This window comes from Panthera pardus, unplaced genomic scaffold (assembly GCF_024362965.1).
Source record: "Panthera pardus isolate Hobbes unplaced genomic scaffold, ASM2436296v1 HiC_scaffold_17, whole genome shotgun sequence".
In the NCBI taxonomy this organism is placed as follows: Eukaryota; Metazoa; Chordata; class Mammalia; order Carnivora; family Felidae; genus Panthera; species Panthera pardus.
The window spans coordinates 119,431,054-119,449,616 of NW_026526732.1; the positions used below are offsets into that span (position 1 = coordinate 119,431,054).

The 18,563-nt window shown below is 39.2% G+C and overlaps 1 long non-coding RNA gene across 1 annotated transcript in view; it reads left to right on the forward strand.

Moving 5' to 3' along the window:
- The window catches only part of LOC109249604 (uncharacterized), a 44,273-nt gene that overhangs the window by 18,680 nt on the left and 7,030 nt on the right, over positions 1–18,563 (forward strand). Inside the window, exon 2 of the long non-coding RNA XR_008423038.1 lies at positions 8,802–8,901. This is a non-coding gene — a long non-coding RNA (uncharacterized LOC109249604). The remainder of the gene's footprint in view (positions 1–8,801; positions 8,902–18,563) is intronic.

Here is an 18,563-nt window from a genome sequence, read left to right on the forward strand (position 1 = left end):
ATTATGGACAAAACTAAAAATTTTGAGAGAATTTAAAAATTACACAAATGGAGAGACATACTATTTTCATGGATTGGAATCCTTATGCCAATTTTCCCTAGTTCAATAGATTTAGTGTGATCTCAGTCAAAATTCCAGCAAATCTTTTTTTTCATGGAACTTAGCAAGTTGATTCTAAAATTTATATTAAAATACAAGAATAGTATTTGGCCAAGAATTTGTTAAAGCCCTCCTAAAGAACAAGGTTCTTCAAGTCTTGCTCTACTACATATCATGACTTTTATAAACTTATAAAAACCAAAAGAATATAGTACTGACATAGAGATAGACGTATAGACTAAATGGAATAGGAGAGAGGGCCCAGAAATATACACTGTAACTCAGTGATAAGCTTTTTCCCTTCAAAAGAAGAATTATTACTTGCCTAGAGGAGTGTGGCTTAAAACCCAGGGGTCCTCCACTGTAATTCTCCTAGCAAATTTTCCAAAGACTCTGTCCAAGGAATCCATATAATATCTTTTCTGCCACAAGCACTTTGAGCACCACTGGATCTTCTGATAATAGGGCCAAGGGACAAAATTGCCTGTACCAATGCCATCCCAAGATGGAAGAATTTGCTCTGGGCCCCAGTCAAAGCTACTGCCTTTCCAATCACCCAATAAATGAGTCAATATAACACATTTGTGTCAGTCATTGTACTAAGGACAAGAAATCCAACCACAGTAGTTTAACCTACTGACGGGTTATTTTTGTTCCATGCTAAGTATGGAGGTGAACAGCCCAGGGCTTGTGCAGTAGCTCCCTAATATCAATAGTGTCACAGGATCCTTCAGTATTTCTGCTCCACCATCCTTCACTTGTGATTTGTGTTCATGCTTATTGTCTTATGGTCATGCCCACAGGTTGTGTACCACAGCTCCAGATAGGAAGAGGGAGGGAAACACAAAGGGGAACTACCTTTCTTAGAAATCTGGAGCTTATGCCACATTAGCCATACTCTGATACTTGGTGACTTCTAGTTGCAAGGGACTCCCTGAATATTTTTAACTGAACATATTGCTGGTCAAATAGAATTAGGGTTCCATTAAAAAGAAATCCAGAGGTGCCTGGGTGGCTCAGCCAGTTAAGTGTCTGACTCTTGATTTGGGCTCACATTATGATCTCGTGGTTTGTGGGATCTAGCCCCATGTTGGGCTCTTCACTGACAGCACAGAGCCTGCTTGGGATTCTCCCTCTCCCTCTCTCTCTGCCCATTGCCCACTCTTGCACATGATCTCTCTTTTAAAATAAATAAACTTGAAAAAAATCCATATTGGTTGATAATTATTAGTGCCTGCCTCAGCATCCAAATGTAGTACATATGATTTCCAAAATTTAAAAAGATCTATAAAGCCTTGTTCCTCTACTTTCTTAGTGGTAAGAAAAGCAATGGACAGCTACCTGTCCTTCATTTTGTAGAAGAATATCCCAACATTCCCCGATTCCCCAGGTCTCTCTGTCTCTGTCACACACACATGCGTATGTACCTGGAAGTTTACTAATATAACAAACCCCATAATTATATGTGAATTATTCTTTACCTTCAGACACAGTTTACCAAGGCAACTAGGCTGCATTCTACTCCCTGTTTCCAAGTTTATCAGTATGATGTTGATATCCAGTTCCATATTCTGCAGACTAAATTTGATACAAACCCAGAGAATTGTCATGCCCGTGAGACACTGTGGTGAGAGAGTATTTCTGACCCTGACAAGTGAAAACACTCCTTCTGATGTCTCTTATTTACAGGGATAGAGAAAAACAAAGGATATTCAGTGGGAATTCAAGATTCAGGGAATTCTGAGTAAACCAGGTTAGACTGCAAAGGCTGGTCTTGAGGTCAAAAACTAATGAGAATGACTATTTAGATTTGATTTAAATTATTTTAACTTGGTTTAATTATTAACCAGTAAACAGGAGTGCAAAAGAACAAAATAAAAGTTTGCAAAAAGTTGGATAGCTTCAGTAGTCCTCATGGAGTAAGGATTTTGATCTGCCATTTATACTTGAAGAGTTTTGTTCTTGAAGAGGCATAGAGGAATCCATCAGTATTCAAGGGTCCATCATCAGTGTAGAAGGAAGTTCTTATGTTCAACAATAAGGTAATTGGATCTTCTCAAGAGTTCAATGCAGCGTGCCTGGCCATGACCTCCATGAGTCGTCTAAATCTTCCCATTGAAATTCTCCAGGCCTGCTCTTCCCCAAATCAATGTTTTATCTTTCTCCGAAGAAACCAGCTGAGGACGTGAATTCAGCTCCTCTTTTTTTTTTTTTTTTTACATCTTCGTTTTTGTTCCAAGTTTTTATTTAAATTCCAGCTAGTTAATATACAGTGCAGTGTTAGTTTCAGATGTAGAATTTAGTAATCCATCACCTACATACAACACCCAGCGCTTATCACAAGTGCCTTCCCTAATACCCATCACCTGTTTAAGCCATCCTCCCACCCACCTCCCCATCAGTTTGTTCTCTAGAGTGAATTCAACTCGTTAGTTCAGTAATTTTCAGGTTCAAACTGTACATTTGATATTTGGCCTTCTGCATACTTAAGCAGCAAGTGATAAGAAATTCTTTTAACAAAGGCACGGAAGCCTCTGGTTTTCAGCGTGTGCTTTGAAGTGAGAATTTGGGAATTTGAGCATGTCTTTCTTTTTATTTAAGCTATCAGTTATCATTAGAAGAAGGCATCTCATCCCATAGTCCTTGAATTCCCTGTGACTTTCATGTTATTCAATAGTGTTGATCTCTTGGACTCCTGAAGCTTTGCCTTCAATGGCAATTCAGTCTAGATACACACAGATGATGATCTGATTAACTGCTTCACCAGATCATGACAAGAACCCTTAACAACACCAGCTGGATTTTCATTGCCTTCAGCCTCCACCGAGCCAGATGACACTTTCGTGTTTGCACATGCATCCCACATTTCTCTAAGGCTCTATGGTTTGCAGCCTCTCCCTTCCCATTTCTGGATCATCCACAGTTCTTAGTTGCAAAGACGAGACACCAACTCTGTCAGATTGAAGGAGAAAATGAATTTATTAAAGGGCATTGAGGGCTCGCGGAATTTCTGTCTAGGAAGGCTACTGAGTTAAGTTTGTGGTGAGGCACCTGGGAAGAGCACTCCTGAGAAGGGACACAAGGACTTGCAGAGGCAGGAGGCTAATGGGACCCTAGGCCCCGCTGGCCCTCCCAGCACCGCTGCCCTAGAAGCTTGATCATTCTGCCGTCTCTGACCCTGAGAGACACTAGGGAGTTTGTTACGGCTCCCCCACATTCATGACTTCATCTCTCTCAAGTGGATGCCATTACTCATACCTGACTAGAAGTGGAGACTGAGAAAGCAAGTATCTGGCATTTCGGTTGCTACAGTGGAAGGTATGCTCTTTTGTGGACACCAGCTGGGAAAATCCAAATGCGGGAAAGAGTTTCAGATACTGAACAACCAAAAAGAAGGACAAACGTTTACTTTACCTTCTAATAAACCAGAAGAGGGAGGAATATTCAAGCCTCTTTCCCTTTTCCACAAGAGACAAGATCATGTCCAGCAAGAAGACATATACAGCACACATCCCGGAGGTCACTGAAACACTTCTGTACCTGTGTCTATTTCCAGGGTCTCACATTTTAAAGTCCCCGCTTAGTGTCTGTAGCTGATTCACCTCCTCTCTCCACTAGGGATTTGTCATCACACAAGAGCTTACGTGGCTGCTTCTTCCCTTCATCCAATGCTGACCTATTAACTGTTAGCTTTCACACTGGTTTTTACCACAGCCTTTTTCTTTCTCTGTATTCACAAGGACGTAAAGATTCACATTCTATGAGGAAAGAACATAACAAGTAAGGGCAATTGATGATGAGAAAAATGCCAGTGCTCATATCCTTGACAGAAATATTGAACATTTAAAGTATCTGAAAACAAAAAACAAAAAACCAACCGAACAAACAAAACCCAAAACCCCAGGGAACTCTCCTTGCACTTGGAATAAGTCCAGACTCCTAACCATGCTGGGCCTCTGGGGCCCTCCAAGATTGGGCCCAGACTTTCACACTGACCTCATCTTCCACTACACGTCTGTACTGGCTCTGATCCAGCCCCCTCAGCCTTCTTTCTGTTCCTTGAACAGGCCAAGCTCCCTCTCACCCGAGTGTTCGCATTTGATGTGCCCTATTCTTCACAGTCTTCTCCATGGCTGGCTTCTCAGGGCATTCCGAGTGCTCTGTAAAATAGGCCCTCTGCTTCCAGTTATCCCACCTGATCACTCACGTCTCCCCTAGGTGGTGTGTTTACCATCCCGCTCCCCACCCAATAGCACGTGCTCCCAGAGCAAGGACCTGCCAATGATGTTCGTCGCGATCCTCAGAAGACTGCATAGTGGCCACACGTAATAAGCTGTTAAGAAAGGTTTAATATATGAATGAAAGCCTAGAGAAAGGAATGGCAAAGTCCAAAGTGATAGCAAGTGCAGCTGTGGGCATGTCAGGGGATCGGGATACTTAATGACACAGGTCTCCAAGGCATGCTAGGATGTCCTAGATTTTCATATTTTCTGCAGATCTTTCTCCCCCTTTATAAGTTTTGTCAGAAGGTAGAAGGGAAAAATGGAACTATCTTTGGTCCGGCCCAGAAGGATCGCACGGGCAGTATGGCATTAGAAGGTGGGAGACCCAGGTTTGGTCATCATTTAAAAAGACAGTCCTTTCCAATGGGAGGAAAGCACTTGTCTGCTCTGTAATCTCACCAAAAGGGCAGCTAACTTGGGAACGTCTCAGTCTGGCCTTTTCTATGTAGTCAGAGACGGCAGTACCTGCCCTCTTCTCTGGTCGCGTGAAAACAACAATGTTCTCGGTCTCATTACATTTCAGGGCTAACAGCAGATAGCAGTCCCAGCTCCCAATCAGCTGCTTCTCTCATCAGTGTAGCGATAGCATTGGCAACTTTCACTCTATCTCAGTACTCAAAAGCTATTTATACACTGGCATAGGAAAACATATTATTTGCAGAAATGCCTCCGGATCCTCTGTCATTTATACAGAGACAGAAGATGTTTTCAAAGAACCATATTTCTGTAGTATTTTTGCGACAAAGACTGTGCAGCACACTGAACTGCCAGGTTGTGTGGGTGTAAAAACAGCCCCCATTAACTAATCTTCAGTTCTACTCTGGCTGTTTAAATATCTATTCAGGTTTTCCAGTCTGTCCGTATTTAGGTTTGGGGTTTTGTTCAAGATCGGTTTGCAAGCTTTAAGAGGATACTAAGGTGCCCAGGAGTCCCTTTCTCCATCGTCTCTTCCTCTCTTCTGGGTTTTATTGGAACCACACCAGTATCACTGCACTTTGGAGCTCTTGCTTCAGAGAATGTGGAAGTGTGCAACTGGTTTCATTCCCAGAGGCTCCTGTGTTAGTTCAGATCCTTCTAGAAGCAGATGCCAGTACAGGATTAGACGTGCAAGACATTTATCCAGGGAAATGCCAGTCAGGGGCAAAGGGGAAGGAGCTGAAGGCAGTAAAGAGAACTAGGAACGTCAAGAGGGAAGTAGTAAGTGGGGCTGGATGGGCCATCTCAGACTGTAGCTCAGTTCTAAGAATTTCTCGGCCAAGTCGATGGAAAGAGTCTTTTGGCCAGAGTCACCGTCAGAGGAGTCCCCCATCTTGCCTGCATAAGCAGCCCTGTCCTATTCCATCATTGGCTAGGATCGGCCCATGGGGAGCTTGGCTTCATCCAAGTGCTATAGGAAATGACCATCTATCACTATGCTCCCCACAGCAAGAGATCTGAGTGGTGCATTTTCATGGCCACCAAAGCCCCCCTCCCCACCCCTCAGTGTTCTTAAAGTAAAAGGCAATGGCTTTTCAATTATTTTCTCTAAAGTTCCAGGGTCCTAAAGTGGGCCATCAGTCCACACAGGGAGGGAGAACAAGAGGTCAAGAACCTCTGCAGAGACCCCTCCACCTTCTTCTCCCAGAGAGGCTTTTTTCACAGTTTGATACATTGAGGGTTCTACATCAGATATCTTTTGGGGGAGAAATGTTTCAACTGTGTTCTGAATCGTTTCAGAATAAAGTAATACCACTGGTGGAGAGATTCTTTTTATAACCCAAACCCTTGATGTGTGGGTGCCCAGAGGGGACAAATATATTTTATGCATGATGTTTATTTCCCCCGACACAATTGTGGCTTTCTGAATGCTGTTCCACGTGCCTGGATTGCCTTTCTCCCTCTATTTACCTAGAAAATCCTCATCCTTCAGACCCTTATCCACTGTCGTCACCTCTCTGAGGCTTTCACCGACCTCCTTAGGCACAGAAAGCACTTCCTGCCACCGTGCTCCCCTGGCGCTTTATATCTTGATTACAGCACTTGTCACATTTTTATAATAATTTATGTGTACATTCGTGTGCTCCAAGTTGCAAGATTTTTATATTTTATTCTTTCCCTCTTTCTCTAAATGGAAAAACATCGGCATTATTCTACAAACATTCTACAAACGTTAGTAAATTCTCTTGTTTTACAACCACGACCGATACCTCTAGCTGGTTAAGAAAAAGCCATGTACTTCCAAGTAATTTTGAATTTCCCCTATATGCTTTTAGAAGGAATAAAACCCTGACTAAAGTAAAGCCACAAAACAAAACAAAAGCGGGCATAGTTATGTAATTATGCTCTAAACTAATTATCAATATGGGATCATTTGCATGACAACTTTGTGAGCATGATGAGAAGCAAATACAACAAGAACATTTCACCTATCATTCATGAGTCCATTCATTCCACAGATACTTATTGAGAATCTATGTGTACCAGGCAATGTTCCGGGTGCTGCCACGATGAAAATAAAATGGTGAAGTGGTAAGGAGTGATAGGCTACTCTAGGTCGGGCGATCAGGAAAGGAACTTTCCATAGTGTGTTAGGACCCGAAGGACATGGGGAATTCTAAGACTGTAGCAAACCTGGCCGAGAACAGCTAGCAGAAAGGCCCCGAGATGGAGACACACCAAAGCCAGGGTGATGAGCCTTCGGTGGGCAAGGCAAGGAGTGGTAGAAGTTGTCAGAGAGGCAGGCAGGAATCAGTTATGTAGGGCTATGGACAACAGCGTAAAGATTTTAGGTGTTTTTTTTTTTTTTCTGTGGGGAACAGGAAGTCATTGGAGGATTATAAGCAGACAAATGGTGTGATCTGATTGACCTTTCTCAAGGATCATTGTGGATACTGTGTATAAAATGGATTGTAGTGGGCTAAGAGTAGAAATAATACTCGCAAGGAGTCAGTGGAGTCCAGACAAGGGCTAAGAGGGATTTGGATTAGAGTAGAGCAGTACAGTGCAATGTTAAAATATGCAAATAAATACTATCTATGGACGCAAGTGCACAGAGAAACACACATCATAGTTAAAGCAGAAAAAAAAAAAATTACTTCTGTGACCTCAGACCTCTGTAATGTCATCCCAATTATGCTCTTGCAAGAAACAATTAAACACAACTTGTAAACCCACTTCTACCCCGGCTCTCTGCTCTCTGTTCTCTAATTATTAAGGGAAATGATTAAACTGAGTTGAGAGGGTAGGAATTTCCGTTTGAGGGTCTGGAAGGATACAGGTTATAGAAACACGGAGTCTAATCTGTAAGACTGCTTTTCTTTTTTATTATCCAAGTCTTCACTCATGAATTCAAGGAGATGTATAGTTGTGTCCCCTGAGCAAATGGACTAGTTACAATATTCTGAATTAATAAGGGGAAGGGGGCTTGGTGTTTAATTAGTTGACCATCTGTTCTATTAAATCATCTCTTACCTTCATGAGGCACAGGTCCTTAATTGAGCTCCCTTTCTCCCAAATCCGTTCACCATATTGTTTCCAGAGTGCTGGAGCTAACAGACAACTCTAATTATGTTGGCGCGCCCCCCCCCCCCCGCCCCGCTATATAAAACCTTCAAGAACTCTCCACCACCCGAAGAATGAAGGTTCAGCTCCTTCCATGCATACGGGGCCATCTCTATCTCTTGCTACCTCAGCTCTGACCTCGCCCTCACTGCACCTTTTGCTTGCCTGAAACTGAGGAAGGGAGCCCTGCCATTCACACTTTGTACCTTTGCTTGTGGTGTTCCCTGTATCCAGACGGCCAACCTTTTCTTACATACGTGTCCACTGAGCCTCCACTCAGGCTTCACTCTTGCAACAAAGCCTCCAGCATCCTTCCAGGTTGTATTAAATGCTCCTTTGTGTTCTGAAAGCAATGGTTCTTAAAGTGTGGCCCATGGAACCCTAGGGGAGAAGGGGTTTCCTAAATGATTATGGGGGGGGGCTCCACAAATTAATTTCATAATAATACTAGGATGTTATTTGCTTTTCCACTGTGTTGACATTGGTGATAACAGTGCAAAAGCAGTGGTGAGCAAAACTGCCGGCATCATAACACAAATCAAAGCAGTGGCACCAAATTACACTGGTAGTCACTCTCCACACACTACTTGTGAAAGGAAGGAAGAAAGAAAAAGAAAGAAAGGAAGGAAGGAAGGAACCAGTTGCCTTTAACAACGTCCTTAATGAAGCAGTAAAAATGAGCTCACTTTATTAAACCTCAATCCCTGAATACACAACTCTTTAATATTCTACGTGATGACATGAGAAATACAAATAAAGCACGTGGGCTGCACGCGAAACCACAGTGGTTGTCACAAGAGGCACCTGTGTTTGAGTTGCAGGCTGAGCTCACCGGGTTTGTTTTTGGCTTTTTTCATACAACACCATTTTTATCTGAAGGAGCGACTGACAGACAACTAGAATGATTCAGACTTGGGCATTTGGCAGACATTTTTTGAAAAAGGAACCAAGCGAGCCTGTCACTTCAAGGAAAACAACTGTAAGTACTTGTTGCCAAAGATAAAATTTGAGCTTTCCAGCAAAAATGAGTATTTTTGGAAAGCATGTATCTGCCACTGTGAACTTGACAGCTTCCCAGTACTTAGAGACATTTCTGAGACTGGTGGAGATATTAATGAATATGTTTTTAAAATATATTGTATAATAAAATGTGTAAACATTTGGAAGATCTGCATGACTCAGTGAACCAATATTTTCCAAGGGACCAAGACATGATGTTACAAAGTCATGTCTGGTTAAATCCATTCACACTGAGAAATAGCCAATGTATTGCAATGTAGCAAAGTATAAAATGTTTATTGCTATCACCCCAAATGGATTTATAGAATCAATGCAATCCCAATCAGAATCCCAACAGGCTTTATTTATTTTTTTTAACTTGGCAAGCTAATTCTAAAATGTATATGGAAATGCAAAGAAACTAGAGAAGCCAAAGCAATTTGGAAAAGAAGTTGGAAGAAATTTCTACCTGATTTCAAGACTTACTATTAATCTACAGTAATCAAGATAATGTGATACTGGTACAGAGATAGACATATAGATTAATACAATAGAGACTCTAGAAACAATTCTATATATATGTGATGAATATATTTTTAGTAAATATGCCAGAACAATTCAATGGTAAAGATAATCCTTTCAGCAAATGATTCTAGAACAATTGGATAGTCATTACCAAAGAGGGGTATAGTCATTAAAAAAGAAGGACCTCAATCTTTATCTCATAAAATATACAAAAAACTAAACTGTATCCTTGTCTTAAATGTAGGAGTCAAAACTATAAAAATTTCTAAAAGAATACATAGAAGAATTTAGTGACCCAGGGTTTGGCAAAGATTTCTTTAAAAAAGCACAAAGTATAAAAAGAAAAAAATCAATAAATTAATCAAAATTTAGAACTTTTGCTCTCAAAATGCCAAGAATATGGAAAGTAAGCCATGGCTTATGAGAAAATATTTGCAAAACAAATATTTCACAAGGCTGATGTCTAGAATTGATAAATAGCTCTTACAACAATAAGAAGACAAGTTACATAACAAAAAGTGGGCAAATGATTTGTAGGCACATCACCAAAAAAGATCTATGAAAGGGAAATAATACATGACAAGATGCTCAACATAACTGATCATTATGGAAATCAAAATAAAAGCCACAATGAGCTATCACGACATATCTGGTAGAATTGCCAAAATTGAAAAAGCCAACAATGCCACTCATTGAAGTCTCATAAATGCTGATGGGAATGTTAAACGGTACAGCCACTGTGGAAAACAGTTTGACGGTTTTATAAAAGCTTAACATACACTGTATGGCCCAGCCATTTCACTCATAGGTATTTTCTCAAGAGAAATGAAAATATATGTCCACACAAAGACTTGAACTTAAATATTTATAGCAGACTTATTTATATAGCCAAAACCTTGGTATGGTGTAGGGTGGGGGTGGGGGGACAAATGTCCACCAGCAGGGGGAAAGGATAAATAGTGTCACATCCAAACAATTAAATACTCGCAGCAAGAAAAAAGAACTCCTGATACATTATAAGACGGGGATACATTTCAACATAATTTTGTGAATGAAAAAGGCAAGTCAAAAAAGACTACACACTTTATAATTCCATTTAGATACAATTTTAGACCTTCAAGATCAAATGATGTAGCCACTAACCACATATGACTATTGAACACTTGAAATGTGATTAGTTCAAATTGAGTGATGCTGTAAGTATGAAATACCAGATTTTGAAGACTTACTATGAAAAAAAAAGAGAATATAAAATATGTCTGGCTTAGTCCACTGGGGCTGCTTAATAAAAATACTGACCATTGTGTGGGTGGCTTATAAATAATAGGAATTTTTTTCTCACAGTTCTGAAGACTGGTATGTCCAGGATCGAGGTGCTGGCCGATTTTCTTTGTCTAGCAAAGGCCTTCATCCTGGCTCATAGATGATCATCTTCTTGCTATGGCCCACATGGTACAAGGGGCAAGGAAGCTCTCTGGGGTCTTTCTTATAAGGGCACTAATCCTGAGGCACCTGGGGGGCTTAGTCAGTTGAGCATCTGACTCTTGATTTTGGTTCAGGTCATGATCTCACGGTTCATGAGTTTGAGCCCCATATCAGGTTCTGTGCTGACAGTGTGAAGCCTGCTTGGGATTCTCTCTCTCCTCCTCTCTCTCTCTGCTTCTCCCCTGCTCATTCTCTCTCTCTCTCTCTCAAACTAAATGAACTTAAAAAAAAGGGCATTAATGTGGGCTCCACCCTCATGACCCAATCACCTCCCAAAAGCCTCACCTGACATATTGGGGATTAGTTTTCAATGTAAGACTTTTTTGGAGGAAACAAAAACATTTAGTTTATGGCGATAATGTTATTAATAATTTTATATTATTATATGCCAAAATGATAATATTTTGATATGTTAAGTGAAATAAACTACTGGAAAAATTATAATTACATATGTGGCTCACATTTGTAACTCCTGTTTTATTTCTGTTGGGCAATCTCTTACAGAAGAATGCAAAGTAATCTATAGGGACAGAAAACACTGCTTGGGAACAGTTTCGGGTACATAGGAAGGAGGAATGGACTGCAAGGAGGCACAAGGACACTTTTGAGAGTAATAGAAATGTTTATCATCTTGACTTTAGTGATACATACACGAATGTATCCATGTGAAAACTCATTAAATTGTACATTTCAAATATGTGTGATTTATTGTATGTCAGTTATATCTCAACAAATCTGTAAAAAAATATAAGTTTTTTGGTGTTTTCAGATTGAACATTGCAAACAACTTTTAAGAAACTATCATTTTCAAGAGAATGATCTTTTCTCAAGTTTTTGTGTAATAGTGAAGAAGAATATCCAGAACTATTTGAAAAATAGTAAAATATTATTCCTTCTTCAAACCATATATCTATACATAAAATGTGGGGGGAGTGAGTAAAAATTGGGGGCTTTTAAAATGGATTCAAACATAAGCCACAATCATCTGAATATAGACTGCTATAGACATACAGTGTTAGCATAAACCTAATGGTAACCACAAATCAAATAAAAACCTAAACTTATACCTAAAGGAGCTAGAACAAAAAAAAATAAAGTTTAAAGCCATGGAAGGGAGGAAATAATAAAGATTAGAGCAGAAATAAATGAAATAGAGGCTAAAATGACAATACAAAAGATCAATGAAACCAGGAGCTGCTTCTTTGAACAGATCAATAAAATGGATAAACCAGCCAGATTCATCAAGAAAAAAAAAGGACCCAAATAAATAAAATCAGAAATAAAAAAAGAGAAATAATAATCAATACTATAGAAATACAAAGGATTATAGAAGACTATCGTGGAAAATGAGATGCTGGGTGCCTCGGTGGCTCAGTCAGTTAAACTCTTGATTTTGGCTCAGGTCATGATCTCATGATCTCATGGGATCAAGCCCCACATCGGGCTCTTGTGCTGACAGTCAGAGCCTGCTTGGGATTCTCTCTCTCTCTCTCTCTCTCTCTGCCCTTCCCCTGCTTGTGCTCTAAATAAATAAATAAATATTTATTTATAAATATGTCAACAAATTGGACAAGAAGTGGAGAGAAGAAGTGGAGAGATTGGTAGAAGCATATAACTTTCCAAAACGGAATCAGGAAGAAATAGAACATTTGAACAGGCCAATTACTAGCGATGAAATTGAATCAGTAATAAAAAAAAACAACAAACAAAAAGCTTGGGTCAGATGGCTTCACAGATAAATTCTACCAAATATTTAAAAAAGGGTTAAGACCAATTCTTCTCAAACTATTCCAAAAACCAGAAGAGGAAGGATAGCTTCCAAATTCATTCTACAAGGCCAACAGTACTCTGATACCAAAGCAGACAAAGACATTACAAAAACAGAAAGCTATAGGCCAATATCTCTGGTGAACATAGATGCAAAAATCTTCAACAAAATATTAGCAAACAGCGTATAACAATAATCAGAAAATAATGCACCATGATCAAATGAGAAATTCTAGGGATACAAGGTTCAATATTCACAAATCAATCAACAAGATATATCATTTTAACAAGGGAAAGGAAAAAAAAAAACGTGATCATCACAATAGATGTAGACAAAGCATTTGACAAAGTGCAATATCCATTCACGATAAAAACTCTCAAAAGTGTAGACTTAGAGGGAATATACCTCAACATAATAAAGACCATATATGAAAAACCCACAGCTAATATTATATTCAATGGTGAAAAACTGGGAGCTTTTCCTCTAAGATCAGGAATATCCACTCTCACCACTTTTATTAAATGTACAACTGGAAGTCCTGGCCATAGCAGTCAGACAAGAAAGAAAGAAAGAAAAAGAAAGAAAGAAAGAAAGAAAGAAAGAAAGAAAGAAAGAAAGAAAGAAAGAGAGAGAGAGAGAGAGAGAGAGAAAGAGAGAAAGAAAGAAAGAAAGAAAGAAAGAAAGAAAGAAAGAAAGAAAGAAAGAAAGAAAGAGGGAGGGAGGGAGGGAGGGAGGGAGGGAGGAAGGAAGGAAGGAAGGAAGGAAGGAAGGAAGGAAGGAAGGAAGACAAGGTATCCAAATTGGTAAGGAAAAATGAAAACATTCACTATTTGCATATGACCTGATACTATGTACAGAAAACCTTAAAGATTCTACCAAAAAAGTTGTATAACTGATAAATGAATTTAGTAAAGCCACAGGACACAAAATTAATATACAGAAATCTGTTGCATTTCTTTTTCTTTATTTTTTAATTTACATCCAAGTTAGTTAGCATATAGTGCAACAATGATTTCAGGAGTGGATTCCAGTGATTCATGCCCTATGTATAAAGCCCAGTGCTCATCCCAACAAGTGTCTTCCATAATGCCCCTTGCTCATATAGCCCAACCCCCCTGCCCACAACCCCTCCAGCAACCCTCTGTTCTCTGTTTTTAAGAGTCTCTTATGTTTTGTCCCCTTCCTTGTTTTTATATTATTTTTGCTTCCCTTCCCTTATGTTCATCTGTTTTGTATCTTCAATTCCTCATATGAGTGAAGTCATATGATATTTGTCTTTCTCTGATGGACTAATTTCGTTTAGCATAATACCCTCTAGTTCCATCCACATTGTTGCAAATGGCAAGATTTCATTCTTTTTGATTGCCGAGTAATACTCCATTGTGTGTGTGTGTGTGTGTGTGTGTGTGTGTGTGTGTGTGTGTGTATACCACATCTTCTTTATCCATTCATCGGTCAATGGACATTTGGGCTCTTTCCATACTTTGGCTATTGTTGATAGTGCTGCTATAAACATATAAAGGGGTGCATGTGCCCCTTCCAAACGGCACACCTGTATCCCTTGGATAAATACCTAGTAGTGCAATTGCTGGGTCGTAGGGTAGTTCTATTTTTAATTTTTTGAAGAACCTCCACACTGTTTTCCAGAGTGGCTGCACCAGTTTGCATTCCCACCAGCAGTGCAAAAGAGCTCCACTTTCTCTGCATCCTCACCAACATCTGTTGTTGCCTGAGTTGTTAATAGCCATTTTGACAGGTGTGAGGTGGTATCTCATTGTGGGTTTGATTTGTATTTCCCTGATGATGAGTGATGTTGAACTTTTTTCATGTGTCGGTTGGCTATCTGGATGTCTTTGGAAAAGTGTCTCTTCATGTCTTTTGCCCATTTCTTCACTGGATTATTTGTTTTCTGAGTGTTGAGCTTGATAAGTTCTTTATAGATTTTGAATACTAACCCTTTGATGTCATTTGCAAATATCTTCTCCCATTCCGTTGGGAGCCTTTTAGTTTTGCTGATTGTTTCCTTTGCCGTGCAGAAGCTTTTTATCTTGATGAGGTCCCGATAGTTCATTTTTGCTTTTGTTTCTCTTGCCTCTGGAGACCTGTTGAGTAAGAAGTTGCTACAGCCGAGGTCAAAGAGTTTTTTGCCTGCTTTCTCCTCGAGGATTTTGATGGCTTCCTGTCTTACATTTAGGTCTTTCATCCATTTTGAATTTATTTTTTGTGTATGGTGTAAGAAAGTGGTCCAGGTTCATTTTTCTGCATGTTGCTGTCCAGTCTTCCTAGCACCACTTGCTGAAGAGACTGTCTTTATTCCATTGGATATTCTTTCCTGCTTTGTCAGAGATTAGTTGGCCATACATTTGTGGGTCCATTTCTGGGTTCTCTGTTCTGTGCCATTGATCTGAGTGACTGTTTTTGTGCCAATACCATACTGTTTTGATGATTACAGCTTTGTAATACAGGTTGAAGTCCAGGATTGTCATGCCTCCAGCTTTGATTTTCTTTTTCAGGATTGCTTTGGCTATTCAGGGTCTTTGTGATTCCATATAAATTTTAGGATTCTTTGTTCTAGCTCTTTGAAGAATGCCGGTGTTCTTTTGGTAGGGATTGTGTTGAATATGTATATTGCTTTGGGTAGTATCGACATTTTAACAATATTCGTTCTTCCAACCCAGGAGCATGGAGTATTTTCCATTTTTTGTGTGTGTGTCTTCTTCAATTTCTTTCATAAGCTTTCTATAGTTTTCAGCGTATAGATTTTTCACCTCTTTGGTTAGGTTTATTCCTAGGTATTTTATGGGTTTTGGTGCAATTGTAAATGGGATCAATTCCTTGATTTCCTTGATTTCTGTTGCTTTATTATTGGCGTTTAGGAATGCAACCAATTTATGTGCATTGATTTTATATCCTGCGACTTTGCTGAATTCATAGATCAGTTCTAGCAGTTTTTTGGTTGGTGGAATCTTTTGGGTTTTCCATATAGAATATCATGTCATCTGTGAAAAGTGAAAGTTTGACTTCCTCCTTGCCAATTTGGATGTCTTTTTTCCTTTGTGTTGTCTGATTGCTGAGGCTAGGACTTCCAATACTATGTTGAATAACAGTGGTAAGAGTGGACATGCCTGTCATGTTCCTGATCTTAAGGGGAAAGCTCTCAGTTTTTCCCCATTGAGGCTGATATTAGGGGTGGGTCTTTCATATATGGCTTTTATGATCTTGAGGCATGATCCTTTTATCTCTACTTTCTTAAGGGTTTTTTTATCAAGAAAGGATGCTGTATTTTGCCAAATGCTTTCTCTGCATCTGTTGAGAGGATCATGTGGTTTTTGTCCTTTCTTTTATTGATATGATGTACCACATTGATTGTTTTGTGAATATTGAACCAGCCCTACATCCCAGGTATAAATCCCACTTGGTTGTGGTGAATAATTCTTTTTACATATTATTGGATCCAGTTGGCTAGTATCTTGTTGAGGATTTTTGCATCCATTTTCATCAGGGAAATTGGTCTGTAGCTTTCCTTTTTAGTGGGGTCTTTGTCTGGTTTTGGAATCAAGGTAATGCTGGCTTCATAGAATCAGTTTGGAAGTTTTTCTTCCATTTCTATTTTTTGGAACGGCTTCAAAAGAATAGGTGTTAACTCTTCTTTAAATGTTTGGTAGAATTCCCCTGGAAAGCCATCTGGCCCTGGACTCTTGTTTTTGTTGTTGTTGTTGTTGTTGTTGTTGTTGTTGTTGTTTTGTTTTGTTTTGTTTTGTTTTTTTAGATTTTTGATCACTAATTTGATTTCTTTACTGGTTATGGGTCTGTTTAAATTTTCTATTTCTTCTTGTTTCAGTTTAGTAATTTATATGTTTCTAGTAATTTGTCCATTTCTTCCAGATTGCCCAAATTATTGGCATATAATTGCTCATAATATTCTCTTATTATTGTTTGTATTTCAGAAGTGTTGGTTGTGATCTCTCCTCTTTCATTCTTGATTTTATTTGGGTCCTTTCCTTTTTCTTTTTGATCAGACTGGCTAGGGGTTTATCAATTTTGTTAATTCTTTCAAAGAACCAGCTCCTGGTTTCTTTGATCTATTCTACTGGGTTTTTTGTTTCGATAGCATTGATTTCTGCTCTAATCGTTATTATTTCCCGTCTTCTTCTGGTTTTGGGTTTTATTTGCTATTCTTTTTCCAGCTCTTTAAGGTGTAAGGTTAGGTTGTGTATCTGAGACCTTTCTTCCTTCTTTAGGAAAGCCTGGATTGCTATATACTTCCCTCTTATGACCGCCTTTGCTGTGTCCCAGAGGTTTGGGGCTATGGTGTTATCATTTCACTGGCTTCCATGTACTTTTTAATTTCCTCTTTAACGTCTTAGTTAGCCCATTTATTCTTTAGTAGGATGTTCTTTAGTCTCCAAGTATTTGTTATCTTTCCAAATTTTTTCTGTGGTTGATTTCAAATTCCATAGCGTCATGGCCTGAAAATATGCATGGTATGATCTTGATCTTTTTGTACTTGTTGAGGACTAATTTGTGTCCCAGTATGTGATCTATTCTGGAGAATGTTCCATGTGCACTCAAGAAGAATGTGTGTTCTGCTGCTTTAGGATGAAATGTTCTGAATATATCTTTAAGTCCATCCAGTTCAGTGTGTCATTCAAAGCCATTGTTTCCTTGTTGATTTTCTGCTTAGATGATCTGTCCATTGTTGTAAGTGGAGTGTTAAAGTCCCATACTATTATGGTATTATTATCAATGAGTTTCTGTATGTTTGTGATTAACTGATTTATATATTTGGGTGCTTTCACATTTGGAGCATAAATGTTTACAATTGTTAGATGTTCTTGGTGTATAGACTGCTTAATTTTGATATGATGCCCTTCTTCATCTCTTGTTACAGTATTTATCTTAAAATCTAGATTGTCTGATATAAGTATGGCTACTCCAGCTTTCTTTTGGTGGCCGTTAGCATGATAGATGGTTCTCCATCCCTGTACTTTCAATCTGAAGGTGTCTTTAGGTCTAAAATGGGTCTCTTGTAAACAGCATATAGATGGATCTTGTTTTCGAAGATGGCAGAACAGCATGGAAGTTTTTTGTGTGTCTCGCGTCCATGAAATACAACCAGATCAACGCTAAACCATCCTGCACACCTAGAAAACTGATCTGAGGATTAACACAACAATCTGCACAACCTGAACCACAGAACTCAGCCAGTACGGGGTGCGGAGAGGTGAACTTGGGGAGCAAGAAGCCGCAGAGGGCTGGGAGCTGTTTTTGCATGCTGAGAGAGGACTGAGACAGGAGAAGAATACGGGAAAAGCACCCCCCTGAAAAGCAGCTGGAGAGAAAGTGGAAAAGTGGAAACAACCGCAGGGACTGAACTAGATGGATCTTGTTTTCTTATCCATTCTGTTACTCTGTGTCTTTTGATTGGACATTTAGTCCATTGACATTTAGAGTGAGTACTGACAGATATGAATTTGTTGCCATTATGTTTCCTATAGAGTTGGAGTTTCTTTTTTTGTAATTTTTATTTTTTATTTTTTATTTTTTTAAATTTACATCCAAATTAGTTAGCATGTAGTGAAACAATGATTTCAGGAGTAGATTCCTTAATGCCCCTTACCCATTAGAATTGGAGTTTCTGATAGTGTTCTCTGGTTCCTTCTAGTCTTTGTTGCTTTTGGTCTTTTTTTTGTTTTGTTTTGTTTTGTTTTGTTTTTTTCTCCCCTCAGAAAGTCCCCCTTAAAATTTCTTGCAGGGCTTGTTTAGTGGTCAGGAACTCCTTTATTTTTGTTTGTCTGGGAGGCTTATCCCCCAGATCCTTTGGAATGCCTCTCATGGAGCCTATTTGTCAAATAAACTACTAA